Source organism: Podarcis erhardii, assembly GCF_964252035.2.
Source record: "Podarcis erhardii genome assembly, chromosome: 13".
Lineage (NCBI taxonomy): Eukaryota > Metazoa > Chordata > Lepidosauria > Squamata > Lacertidae > Podarcis > Podarcis erhardii.
This window is the reverse complement of record NC_138502.1, coordinates 2,201,855-2,213,376: the sequence shown is the minus strand read 5'-3', so window position 1 is coordinate 2,213,376 and position 11,522 is coordinate 2,201,855. Positions and strand designations below refer to the sequence as shown.

Here is an 11,522-nt window from a genome sequence, read left to right as displayed (position 1 = left end):
TTTTGGGTGGTGGGTACTTAAGACATATTTGTCTATGCTAATCTTATACCTGAGTCTTGCCCTCCCATGTCTGCTTATGCTAATCTTGTACCAAGGACTTGTCTAGACATGTTTCCCAAGGTTAACCCCTCCCTTTCGAACTGTATTCTGGGATGTGATGGGAAAGTTTTAAAAGTCTTTGTCACCCCATCCTCGAGGTTCAAAAATTGTGCAATAAACTTTCCAGTTCTGGGCACCACAGTTCAAGAAGAACACTGACAAACTGGAACGTGTCCAGAGGAGGGCAACCAAAATGGTCAAAGGCCTGGAAACGATGCCTTATGAGGAACGGCTAAGGGAGCTGGGCATGTTTAGCCTGGAGAAGAGGAGGTTAAGGGGTGATATGATAGCCATGTTCAAATATATAAAAGGATGTCACATAGAGGAGGGAGAAAGGTTGTTTTCTGCTGCTCCAGAGAAGCGGACACGGAGCAATGGTTCCAAACTACAAGAAAGAAGATTCCACCTAAACATTAGGAAGAACTTCCTGACAGTAAGAGCTGTTTGACAGTGGAATTTGCTGCCAAGGAGTGTGGTGGAGTCTCCTTCTTTGGAGGTCTTTAAGCAGAGGCTTGACGACCATATGTCAGGAGTGCTCTGATGGTGTTTCCTGCTTGGCAGGGGGTTGGACTCGATGGCCCTTGTGGTCTCTTCCAACTCTAGGATTCTAGGATTCTAAACTTTGGTCTACAGCTATTTGCTCTGGTTGGCTGGACTCCTTCCTTTATTACGCAGGGACCCGCGGGCTCTGCCCGACCAGCTGGGTGGCTGAGCAGCCTCGCACCTAGATTTTTTCCTTAACATTATGAACTACAACTCCCATCCTGGCGAAGGATCAACCTGATCTCTGTGATCAAGTTGGGGTAGGAGGGTTCAGACCAGTGCCGGATTTACATATAAGCCAAACAAGCTATAGCTTAGGGCCCCATTCTCTTGGGGGCCCCCCAAAAAAAAATTAAAGGAAAAAAAACCTGGATGTACATTTCCAAAATATAAGATTAAAAAAAAAAACCAAATAGAATAAAACCAACATAGAGCAGCGGTGTTTTGTGTTGTGTAGGCTCCTAGGATGTAAGTCATGGGCCCCGCCTGCTTGCCTGCTCCCTAAAATATCATGGGGTTGCTCCTAGAGGAGAGCGCAAAATATGGTCTTGAAGCTCAACATCAGAAAAACGAAGATCGTGGCCACTGGTCCCATCACCTCCTGGCAAACAGAAGGGGAAGAAATGGAGGCAGTGAGAGATTTTACTTCCTTGGGCTCCATGATCACTGCAGATGGTGACAGCAGCCACAAAATTAAAAGACGCCTGCTTCTTGGGAGAAAAGTAATGACAAACCTAGACAGCATCTTAAAAAGCAGAGACATCACCTTGCCAACAAAGGTCCATATAGTTAAAGCCATGGTTTTCCCAGTAGTGATGTATGGAAGTGAGAGCTGGACCATAAAGAAGGCTGATCGCCGAAGAATGGATGCTTTTGAATTCTGGTGCTGGAGGAGACTCTTGAGAGTCCCATGGACTGCAAGAAGATCAAACCTCTCCATTCTGAAGGAAATCAGCCCTGAGTGCTCACTGGAAGGACAGATCCTGAAGCTGAGGCTCCACTACTTTGGCCACCTCAGGAGAAGAGAAGAGTCCCTGGAAAAGACCCTGATGTTGGGAAAGATGGAGGGCAGAAGGAGAAGGGGACGACGGAGGACGAGATGGTGGGAAAGTGTTCTCGAAGCGACCAGCATGAGTTTGACCAAACTGCGGGAGGCGGTGGAAGACAGGAGGGCCTGGCCTGCTCTGGTCCAGGGGGTCACGAAGAGGCGGACATGACTAAACGACTCAACGACTCAACAACAACAACAACATTCTGCATGGACTGGTTGCAGGGCAACATGGGCAAATGCTTTGAGATACCTATTAGGTCCATAAATGACCATAGAGCATATATTCACCACAAAAAACAGTGACATCTTGTTGTTGACAAAGGACAGCTGGACATATAAAGGGCCCCAGTGCCTTCAGTAGCTCAGGGCCTCATCAGACCTAAATCTGGCCCTAGTTCAGGCGGTTCCAGGAGCTCGAACCTGGTTCAGGAGCAGCTGAGCAGTAGCCCATGCAGCTGCTTTAACAAGACACTGTGTTGGACACTGAGCAGCTCAGAAGAGCCCTGCTGGAAGAGGCCAACAGTCCATCTTGCCCAACATCCTCTTCCCACAGCGGCCCAGCAGGTGCCCATTATGGAGAACCAGTGGGCAGGATTCAAACACAAGAGCCAGCTCTCCCCTCCTGCGGATTCCAGCTGTCGCGGCCGACCCCAATCAATAGCCCTCTCCCCCATGAATGTGTCAGACTCCTTTATCTTTCTTTTTCACAAGCAAATTTTATTTTCACATTTTGCAAATATTTTAAAAGAGGGGGCGGGGAAAGTCTTTACAAAATTCAGTTGACATTTCGCTCCACCTCCCTCCTTTCCCTGGTTACTTAATTTGTATCTTCTTATTACTGCATCTCTGATTCAAAACTATTTACTAATTTCCCCTTATCTTCCCATTTAATTATTTCTTACTGCATGTGTTCATATCAATCCTGCTGGTGTTTCAGATTATTTACAATATATACCGGTATTCAGATAATCAATACATTTCCCCCATTTTAAAAGAGTCTCTCTTCTTGGTTTCCTATTCTTCCGGTAAGTCTCGCCATTTCTGCCTACTCCGTCAATTTTAATTGCCAGTCCCCCTTTGTTGGAACGGTTTCTTCTTTCCATCTTTGGGCACAAATCATTTGGGCAGCTGTACACCTGACTCCATTTTCCAGATGTCCAAGTTGGTGGTTTCCTGTGGGAGGGAGTTCCGCAGTTTCGCACCCGCCCAGCTTATTTTATTGTGGGGTCTGAAGTCTCGGAGACCTCCTCCGAGCCCAGGCGAGACCTTTGCAGGGCATCGGGGCTGCGGAACTCCCTGCCACTGGGAATTCTCCCGAGCCCAAGCACTGCTTATTCGGCTCGGCTCTGAGCACCCAAGGCTAAGCAGGCACGTTTGCCAGCAATACGTTCCCCTTGGCATTTGACTCCTCTGCTTCACTGGGTGGTGGGCCGCAAAGCCCACCCAGTCCAGCCTAGCGTCCCGTGCTGCAAACGTGAAACCAAATCTGCCAGGGCCAGGATGCTGCTGCCTTTCCGCTCGTCTCGTGCCGGGTTTTTGGTCAATTGAATCCTGTCGATAGCAATTCTCACAGGCCCAGAGATTGCCCTTAGCCAATCCATCAGCATGCTTCGAATCACATTTTTTTCTTTCTTCGTGGAATGGTGGGGGGCGGAGTTTGGGGCAGGATAGAACCCAGGAGTCCTGGCTCCCCACTCTCCCACCTGCCCCCCCCCGGAGCAGACGCTCCCTTTTGTTGTGACATTGACACCCCTCCATTATCTCCTTTCCTTTTTGCTATCGCCCTCGTTCTTTCGTTTCATATTGCTGTCTGTGGGCATTTTCAGCTTTAACTTCATCCATCCGATATCCATCTATTTATCTCCTCTTTTGGTCACCTGCCAGGCAGATGGACACAGGTCCTTCTCCCTCTTCCCGCTGTCATTTCTTCCATAATCTGGGTTCACACCGATTCAGACTTGGAGGGCACCACCTTTGGGATCTGATCGAGCCCCTTTCCCCCTGCCCTTCCTTCCATTCTGCAACTCTTCCTCTTCTCCCATAATCCTATCCATCCATGCACCTGGGAGTTCATGTCTCTTCAATTTTCCTGCCTTGAGAGACCCTTGCAGGGCCTGTGGAACTCCATGCCACTGGGGATTCGCCAGAGCCCAAGCACTGCTTTTTTGGGTTGCATTCTCAAGGCTGAACAGACACCTTAGCTTTGATTTCTCTCTGCTGTGTTGCCTTCCTTCTCTCTCTCATTCCCTGCTTCTTTCTTCCATCTCCACCTTTCTGTCTTCCATTCCCAGCTGGGCTCCATCTCCTTTTCCTGTCTTCCGTTTCTCAAGAGCTCCTTCTGTTTACTCTCTGCCCCTTTCCCTGCCTTTAAACCAGCTCCTTCCTTCCTTCCTTCCTTCCTTCCTTCCTTCCTTCCTTCCTTCCTTCCTTCCTTCCTTCTTTCTAGTTCTCTCCCTCTCACCCTTTCAACGGGGGCCTTTCCTACCCCATTCTTCCACCCTGGCCTTCTTTCATTCTCTCTCTTCTCCCCAATACTCCCTTCCTCGCTTTTCCCCCTCCCCCCTCGCGCTCCTCCCTCTCCCCCCCCCCTCCGGGCCGGGGTCCGCCTGCATCAGTTGGGAGGGAGGGGCTCCATCTCTCCATCTCTCCTTCCCTCCCTCCCTCTCTCCCTCTCTCTCGGCTCCCGCCTCCCTGACGCGGCCGCTGATGCGGGCTCGGTGGGCGAGGCGAGCGGGCCAGGCAGCGGGGCCGGCGGGCGGGCGGGCGCCGAGAGCGGCCAAGCGGCGGCGGCGGCGGGCGAGCACCGGCCACCTCCCCTCCTAAGCCGGGGCGCCGCCGGGCACAGCGGCGTCGGGGGGGCGCCCTCTGGAACCTCCCACCGGCCACCCATCCCGCCCGGCTCCGGCCTCTCCATCCTCGGTGGCAACAGCAGCAGCGGACGACCCCACAAGCCAACCCACCCCTCCACCCGTGCGCCCCGACAGCACCCTACTTTCACCCCACCACCCGCGCTTCCTCCCCCCCCATGGCCTTCGGCTGAGAGGCAGCCGCTCTCCCCCTCCCTCCCTTCTCCCCCCAGCCCCCCCTCCCAGGATGCGGGCAGCGCTGGGCAACGGACGAGACCCCCCGACGGCGGCCCCGGCACCCCGAGAAGCGCGCAGGCGGCGGCGCCGGCGGCCCCAACCCTGCTCCTCCTGCTGCTGAAGCCGGTAAGGAGCCGCGACCCCGCTGGGGTTTTTTTTTGGGGGGGGGGAGAGAGACAGACCACCCACGACGGGCTGGGGTGGGGGGCGCAGAGCCACGCGGGCCCCGCCAGCACCTCCATCTTCATCCCGCATCTCCATCTTCCCCGCGCGCCTCCATCCCTCCGTTCGCCCGCTCCATCTCTCCATCACCCCCCCCAAAAGAAGAAGACTCCATTCGTCACCCCTCCACTTCTATAATCCCTTCTTCCTCACTGGCACCTGCTTCTCTCCCCCCCCCCATCTCTATCTCCCCCCCCCCACAACAGCAACCCAATTTGAATGGACGCACTCAGTCAGGGACATAGGCCCCGGCACACGCGCGCTCCCCCTGCCTCTCCTCTCCCCCCTCCAAGCTCCTTGCCACCCCAGAGCGGGCCCCCCCACGGGAAATGCCCCCCCTCTCCCATTCCTCACCCCCACCCCCGTTTTCCAGAGGAATTAGAGCAAAATGTTGGCGTCGCCCCCCAGCGCAGCCGGCTTAGAAAACAAATAGATGCGATTCCCCTGCATCCTTTTTGTTAGCGCTGCCTCTCATCCTTCTGCAAAGGAGGAGCCGGGCCGGTAAAGCGTTTATTCCTTTATTCCTTCTTCCTTCCTTTCTTCCTTCCTCCTGCTCTGCCTGTCGCCCTGGCTGCTGCTCCCGTCTTCCTTTGCTTACTTATCCATCCATCCATCTTGTTCCGCCTGACACCTGGTCTGTCATTTCTCTCTCTGCCTGTCCCCCCCCCCACCAACAATTCCCCCATTCCCTGCTCTCTTTCTCTCACACATTCACCCCTTTTCTCCCCCCTCTCTCTCTCCTTCATTGCTCCATCCCCCCATCTAACCCTGCTCTGCAACAGGGGAGCTGGGGCCAGCGTTTGGCGGGGGGGGGGGTCTCTCCCACCCACCTGCCTGCAGCTCAGTCAAGGCCCAACACGGTGGGGGGGGGGAGAGACCTTTCAGGGCTGCATGCGGCAGCCTGGCAGACCCCTGGACCGACCCCACAAGCGGTCCTTGCAGGGGGCTGAGACCCCCTGCCAGTGTGGGTCAGGGGTGTTTTTCCTTTGGAGGGGGGGGGAGCTTTTGGAGAAGATCTCCCCAGAGGTATGGCGGGGTGGTTGCTGTGAGAGCCAGGAGGATGTGGAGAGAAGGAAGGCAGTGAGGAGAGAGAGAGAGGGAGGGAGCGAGGAAAACGGTTGTGTGGAGGAATAATCCCCGGGCCTGGGATGTATGGAAGCTCAGGTTGAGGAGAAGAAACCATCTGCCCTTTGGGAAATGATTGAGGACCATCCATCAGAGCGGGGGGGGGGGAGAGGGCTTTCGGAGGGCACAGAATTTGGGGGGCAGGCCCAGGATTTGGGGCGCAGGATGGAGGGGAGAGAGGGGTGGTTTCGGAGGCCGCTGAGCCTCAGCTAAGCCACCTCTCCTGGGACTAGCTAGAGCGAAGACTTGTAGGGTTGTAGCATCTTTGTCCATTATCAGCTACTGCTGCTGTAGATCTGTTTCTTTCTACCTGTGATGCAGAGCAAAAGTGTTGTGGTGTGTTGTGTGTTTTGTGTGTGTGTGCATCTGGGGGAATCCGGTAGCGCTAAGGCGCCGGCTTTTCAAGCCAGCGCTCCTTGTCCCAATCCCTGATGGCGAGGGTGCAGGGTCGACGTCGCTGCTGCCTGCCCGAGTAGGCAACACTGGAGCAGGTATGACTCTGATATGACAAAAGGAGGCCAGTGTTTGGCCTGGGGGGGGGCAGGGGGCGGGGCAGGGAGTCCCCTGGGAAAACTCTTTGAAAAAAGAAAAGAGGAAGGGGAAAATGGGTTTGTGTCAGAGAGAGGATTCTGGCCCAATTTCTCTCGAACTCACCTCCACTCCATCTACTCGCTTCCCCGCCCCCCCCCAGCAAGGCCTATACCTCAGTGAAGCCTTCCTAAATTTAGTGATCCCTCCGGACAAAGCTGGACTCCCATTCCCCCCCCCCTTTTCGCTATCGAGGGTTCAGGGAACAAATTCCTGCTTGTGGATGGATAACAGCCATATATCAAAAGGGATTCCTCTTTGCTGCTGGTTTGGGGAGTTCCTCGGATCCCACTGTTTTTATTTCCCCAGTCTTCAAGTCCTTATTACGCACATGGCAGAAAATTTCTGAGTCTTCTGATTAGTCAAGCACCTCCAGCTGTTTTGGGACTACAACTCCCATCATCCCTAGCTAACAGGACCAGTGGTCAGGGATGATGGGAATTGTAGTCCCAAAACAGCTGGAGGGAGGGCTGAGTTTGGGGATGCCCGGATTAGATAGTGTTTCTAGGACGCCTCCGGATATTTCTCTCCCAGGTGCGGTCCTGGGATAGCAATGGGTTTTGGGGACTACAATTCCCATCGTCCACGACCCTTGGCCACACTGGATCATGGGAGTCGGAGTCCAACGCATCCAGTGAGTGGCCACGCAGGCGCCATGTCCCCATCCTAGATTCTCCTTCGGAGCTGGTGTGTGTGTATGTGTGACTGTGTAGAATTGACATGTTGGTTGGTGACATTAAAGTTCAGTGCGTGGGGTCAGGCTAGATGACCCCTCGGACCCCTTCCAGCTCCGCCGTTCTTAAGTTTGTTATTTGTTTGATTGTTTGGCTTCAGATCCCGAGCGGGACAAGAGGAAGTTTCACTCGCAAAACTGAACGGGGAGTTGATTTGCCAATTGGGGGCGTCGTTTGTGTGCTAACCCAGCCCCCAAATCTGGGGGTGGAAGGAAGCAGTACAACAGAGCGGGCGCTTTGGAGCAGGGGAAATAACAGGGATTCGGTTAATTTGTGGGGGACAAACGTATTTGTTCAATACTGGCCGTGACCGCTAAATAGAACCTCCTTCTGCAGGGGCAGTCTACCTTAGAATATTGTGTCGGTGGGGATAAATAGCAGGGCAGTTGGAGCTGTTGACACAAGTGGACCAGGTGGGCCTGATCCTGCAGGGCATGACTAACGCTCTGACTTATTTGCTGCATTTATATCAAGCCTTTTCCCCTCTGAGGAGCTCAAAGGTGGCCTGTGCGTGGTTCTCCCACGCATTTAATCGCCAGGTAAGTTGGGTTGAGAGACAGCGGCTCGCTTTGTGGCTGAGCTTTGAACCCGGGTCTCTCCCAGGCCCGGCACTCTAACCACTAGGCCGCACTGTCAGAAGGACTGTTTCCGAGCATCCTGACCCGCCATTTCCCATCGCGCCTCCTTTCGTTAACAACGAACCTGAGCAAAGGTCCTGCGTTGCAGCGGGTTGGGCTAGATGACCGCTGGGGTCCCTCCCAGCTATATGGGAGACCTTCAGCCTAGAAACGGACGGGACGACTCTGCAAAATCCGTTGGTGGAACCGACCGCAGCAAATTGTCCCAATGGCCGTCGGCTTGGACCAGCCCCTTCAACATGGCGCCCTGTGCAGATGCTGAGAACTACAACTCCCATCGGTTCTGATGTCATACAGCCATGCTGACTAAGGCTGATGGGAGTCGTAGCTGGAGGAGCTGGAGGGTTTGGCTGACTTGAGGGTTTGTCAAGGGCTTTTGAGCCTCCTTGTTCAGGGGCAGTCTAACCCCTCCACCTATAACCCCACCCTCCTCCCTGACTTTGTCCAGTCCTCTTTCGAAGCCCTCCAAGTTGGCAGCCATCAGTACCCCTTAGAACCATAGAATTGTACAGTTGGGAGGGGCACCCAAAGGTCATCCAGCCCAACCAGGGAAGGAGAGACCACCGCCTTCCGTTCGGCTGTCACCGCCAGGAAGTCCTTCCTGATGCTGAGTCAGAATCTCCTTCCTTGTGGCAGTGAGTTCCGCTGGCTAACTGCGAAAACTTCAGGAGAGCCTTGTGGCAGCTGGGTCAAAGGGGGCCCGGCCAGGCCAGCATCCTGTTCTCCCAGGGGCTAACCAAAGGCCCCAGTGGGAAACCTCGAAAGCAGGACACGGCATAGCTCAGGCAATTGAGCGTGAGACTCTCGACCTCAGGGTTGTGGGTTCGAGCCCTGCGTTGGGCAAAAATATTTCTGCATTGCAGCGGGTTGGGCTAGATGACCCTCGGGGTCCCTTCTGACTCTATGATTGTACAGCAAGTCTCCCTACTTGGCAGAGCCGAGCCATCATGGCCTTTGACAGCTTCAAGAATTTGTCTAATCCGCTTCCTGTGTGTGTGTGTTTGTGGGCAGGCAGGTGTGTGGTCTGTGGTTAGAGGTGCCTGCCTAGGATCTGGGAGAGACCGGGGTTCAAAGCCCCCGCTCTGCCATGCTGACCTCTCGACCCGTCCTGCCTCACAAGGTTGTTGTGGGGTTTAAATGAGGGACGGGGAGAACCATGGAGGCGCCTTGAGCTCCTTGGAGAAAAAGGTGGGATAGACAGGCAATGGCGGGGTGCTGGAGAAGGGGTGCGTCAGAACACCTCACCTGAGATGATGGGCTTGGAGGATGAGTCCTAATGCCAGGGCAGAGGGGCAGGCCTGCCCTCCCTCCCCCTTATTTCATATTCCTTCCCTTCTTTTCCTTTCCTTCTTTTCCTTCCTTCCCTCTTTTTCATATTCCTTCCCTTCTTTTCTTTCCTTCCTTCCTTCCTTCCTTCCTTCCTTCCTTCCTTCCTTCCTTCCTTCCCTCTTATTTCATATTCCTTCCCTTCTTTTCCTTCCTTCCTTCCTTCCTTCCTTCCTTCCCTCTTATTTCATATTCCTTCCCTTCTTTTCCTTCCTTCCTTCCTTCCTTCCTTCCTTCCTTCCTTCCTTCCTTCCCTCCTTCCCTCTTATTTCATATTCCTTCCCTTCTTTTCCTTCCTTCCTTCCTTCCTTCCTTCCTTCCTTTCCTTCCTTCCTTCCTTCCTTCCTTCCCTCCTATTTCATATTCCTTCCCTTCTTTTCCTCCCTCCCTCCTTCCTTCCCTGCTTCCACTCCTCTTCCCCAGTTCTCCTTCCGTTGTGGGGCCGTGTGGGGCAGAGGTGATGGATTTGACTAAGGACGTAAGGAGGAGAAACCTCAGTTGTGCCCCCAAGGCTGGGCTCTCCTTCCGCAGTTGGAGGCAGCGATTATGATGCTTCTGAAGACCAGTTGCAGGATGGGCGAGGGATCTTGGGTTCGAGTCCTGCTTGCGGCTTTCCTATGATGGGCTCCTGGCTCGGCACTGTGAGGACAGGGGCTGGATTGGATGGGATCTTGGCCTGATCCACCAAGGCTGTTTTGATGTTCTTCGGTCGGTGGATTTGGGGGCGCAACTGGACTGCAGCCCGACAAATCTGTGCCAGCGAATCGAGAAGTGTTGCCCTAAATGCATGTTTGGGCTGGCAGCAGCAGTGGCTCTCTGGGATTCTGGGTGCGTTTGTCTCCCAGCCCTGCCTGGAGATGTCATTTGGGATCGAACCTTCTGCAAGCCAAACAGGTGTCCTGCCATGGAGTTGTGGCCCTTCTGCTAAGATTATAGTCCTCATGGTTGTGAGCCAAGGCCTAGTGTGCAGGTTTCAGGCAGCAGGCCTCACCCAGTCTTGCCCAGAGATGCCGCTGGGAGTTAAACCTTCTACATGCCAAGCAGGTGCTCTACCTCTAAGCTACATTCTTTCTGCTGGATAGACTAGAGATTACTGGTAAGGGTTGTTTAAAGCCCTATACGGCCTAGGACCCTCGTACCTACGGGACCGCCTCTCCTGGTATGTCCCACAGAGGAACCTACGGTCTGCAAATAAAAACATCCTGAAGGTCCCAGAGAGGTTAGGCTGGCCTCAACCAGAGCCAGGGCTTTTTCGGCCGTGGCCCCGATCTGGTGGAACGCTCTGTCACAAGAGACTAGGGCCCTGCGGGACCTGACATCTTTCCGCAGGGCCTGCAAGACAGAGCTGTTCCACCAGGCCTTTGGCCAGGGCACAGCCTGACTCCCTCCTCTGGCAATCTGCACAGAATTTTGCTTAACGGTTGCCATCAATTTGATTTTAATTAATTTTTATAATGAAATGTTTTTAGAATGTTGGATTATTTGATTGTTGTTAGCCGCCCTGAGCCCAGCTTTAGCTGGGGATGGCGGGATATAAATAAAAATTTATTATTATGATTATTGTTTGTGTGTGCATATTTGCTTGTGGAGTCCAGGACCAAGAGAGATATTTGGGGTTGTTTATTGAGGAGTTGCTCGTGGTCTAACCCAGCCTTCCCCAAATTGGACCTCTCCTGATGTTAGTATGAAGAATTTGTGAATATACTTACAGATATTCTATCACATGTACATAGAATTGTAAGGGACCCCACGGATCATCCAGCCTACCCCGCTGCAACGCAGGAGTCTTTCGCCCAACACGGGATTCAAACTCACAACCCTGAGATTAAGAGTGCCATGCTCTCCCAACAGAGCCATCCTTCAGGACAATATTACTATATGTAATAGTACTATTGCTAATGATGTTACTGTTTTGGACAGCGACTGGGCACCTCGAGGGCACCAGGTTGGGCAGGGCTGTCCTGGCCGAGCAGGGGGAATTGGGAGCCCGGACTCCTGGGTTCTGGCGGGTCAGTGCAGAGCATGTTGGGTCCAAGAGACAGGGCCCCACCTAGCCGAAATGCTTGTGGAGTTGGACAGAAGATGGCAAGGAGTTGGACAGAAGATGGCAAGG

At 53.8% G+C, this 11,522-nt stretch overlaps 1 protein-coding gene across 2 annotated transcripts in view; it reads left to right on the top strand.

Moving 5' to 3' along the window:
* The first annotated feature begins 4,782 nt into the window (after positions 1–4,782).
* The window catches only part of NLGN2 (neuroligin 2), a 75,478-nt gene continuing 68,738 nt past the window's right edge, over positions 4,783–11,522 (top strand). The window contains exon 1 of one of the 2 annotated variants that reach the window (XM_081835678.1): positions 4,783–4,902. The gene's annotated coding sequence lies outside the window, so the exon portion shown is untranslated. The remainder of the gene's footprint in view (positions 4,903–11,522) is intronic. The other variant, XM_081835677.1, reaches the window with a different exon arrangement.